Below are 2,323 nucleotides of genomic sequence, written 5' to 3' on the forward strand. Positions count from 1 at the left end.
AAGGGTTGCAGAAGTTTTGAAAGCGACAAGGCGTTGAAAGGAAACTCCACCAATCATGAAGAGGTAGGGGGCGGAGCTATGCAAATCTAAAACCAACAGCCAAAGCAGAAAGTCCCCAAAATTGTCATAATCGAGGGAAATCTATAAACTCTGCAGATCATCCTAACTGGAAGGAGTTCGTCGTGGTGGGATTTGCAAACCAGGCGTTTCCAGAGGAGAATCCTGAGAGCAGGAACTGGTCTGACCTGGCTTTAGCGCTTAGACCGTAGGAAACTCCAGCGTTGTCTCACAAACCTTACATTTCAAGAGGAGGGAAGCCGTCGGCACCCCTCCCACCCTCGGGTATTGCTTCTCGGCCTTTTGGCTAAGATCAAGTGTAGTATCTGTTCTTATCAGTTTAATATCTGATATGTCCTCTATCTGAGGACTGTGTATTAAATGGATTTTTGGAAGCCGGAGATGGACTAGGGGCTTGCTCCATCCACTCCAAGCATCAGCCTGGTATTGCAGTGCCTCCAGGAAGGGTGCACCCCTTTCCCCCCTAATCTGGTTCAAAATTAGATTTGAATTTTTTCCTTTCCTTTTCCTTGTCTTTTTCTTCCTTTTCTTCTTCTATCTTTATTCTATCATTTGTCTTTTTCTGTTCCTCCTTATTCTTAAGTGCGGGGTTGTGCTCCCCTCCTTAGGAAAGAGTAAAATTCTATTGAGTTCGAATCCCAAGTGCTACCAGGGTTGAGCTCCTGTCCTTAGAAAAGAGAAAGTTTCCATTGAGTTCCAGTCCCAGGTATTCCATCCTTAGGAAAGAGTAAAATTCTATTGAGTTTGAATCCCAAGTGCTACCAGGGTTGAGCTCCCGTCCTTAAGAAAGAGTAAATTTCCATTGAGTTCCAGTCCCAAGTGCTACCAGGGTTGAGCTCCTGTCCTTAGAAAAGAGTAAGTTTCCATCGAGTTCCAGTCTCAAGTGCTACCGGGTGGGGTTGAGCTCCCATCCTTAGACAAGAGAGGGTTTCCATCGAGTTCCAGTCCCAGGTATTCCATCCTTAGGAAAGAGTAAAATTCCATTGAGTTCGAATCCCAAGTGCTACCAGGGTTGAGCTCCCGTCCTTAGGAAAGAGTAAATTTCCATTGAGTTCGAATCCCAAGTGCTACCAGGGTTGAGCTCCTGTCCTTAGAAAAGAGGAAGTTTCCATCGAGTTCCAGTCCCAGGTGCTACCAGGTGGGGTTGAGCTCCCGTCCTTAGGAAAGAGTAAATTTCCATTGAGTTCGAATCCCAAGTGCTACCGGGTGGGGTTGAGCTCCCGTCCTTAGAAAAGAGGGAGTTTCCATTGAGTTCCAGTCTCAAGTGCTACCGGGCGGGGTTGAGCTCCCGTCCTTAGGAAAGAGTAAGTTTCCATCGAGTTCGAGGCTCAAGTGCTACGCAGGTTGAGCTCCCATCCTTAGAAAAGAGGGAGTCCCCATTGAAACTGTTATCCAATAGAGTGACAATTATTTCCAAATCCCATTTCTCATCTCATCCAAATGGCGCGGGGAGAGGCACATGGTTATTTTTCCTCCTGCTGCTTTGTATCCGGTATGGATCCTCCACTTAGATGGTCTTTCTGCACCCACCTTCTGGGGAATCCACGCTGCAGCATCTGCCAAGGAGAAAGGAAACGAGGAATCCCAGATGGGCGGAAGGGAGACCTCACGTACGGCCTGTTTTTCCTAGAGGTGTTGCATAAATTTTTGGCTCGCGCACAAGCATTTTTTTGGCTCCCAGGCATTTCGCTTGTTTCATATTCTCTTTGATTTCCAGTGCCAACCCGATGCTGGGGGAATGCCTTTGATATATATATATATATATATGTTTCCTGGCCTGGTTTTTCTTTTCTTTTTTCCCCCCTCTTTGCATTTCTTCCCTCTTTCTCTAGGATGTTGCTTTCGGTACAGTTTTATTTATTTTTTATTATTTTTTTACGTTCTGGATTCTTGGCACGTCTTTGTAAAAAAAGAGAAAAAGTTTGTGATCTGCCCATCCAAAGGGTTGCATGCTTCAGCGGTAAAGAGAAGGCACATCGTCGCATGGATTAGCCCTCGACGTACGAACATAACTGAAGGCAAAATGTATGTCGCTAAAGGGACACATGTTAGCAATAGCAATAGCAGTAGACTTATATACCGCTTCATAGGCCTTTCAGGCCTCTCTAAGCGGTTTACAGAGAGTCAGCATATTGCCCCCAACAATCTGGGTCCTCATTTTACCCACCTCGGAAGGATGGAAGGCTGAGTCAACCCTGAGCCGGTGAGATTTGAACCGCTGACCTGCTGATCTAGCAGTAGCCTG

At 46.2% G+C, this 2,323-nt stretch overlaps 1 non-coding gene across 1 annotated transcript; it reads left to right on the forward strand.

The window, feature by feature from the left end:
• The first annotated feature begins 344 nt into the window (after positions 1-344).
• LOC116518198 lies at positions 345-535 on the forward strand. The gene has a single exon (XR_004256523.1). It is a non-coding gene; the product is annotated as a U2 spliceosomal RNA (small nuclear RNA).
• Positions 536-2,323: the final 1,788 nt, after the last annotated feature.

This window comes from Thamnophis elegans, chromosome 14 (assembly GCF_009769535.1).
Source record: "Thamnophis elegans isolate rThaEle1 chromosome 14, rThaEle1.pri, whole genome shotgun sequence".
NCBI lineage: Eukaryota > Metazoa > Chordata > Lepidosauria > Squamata > Colubridae > Thamnophis > Thamnophis elegans.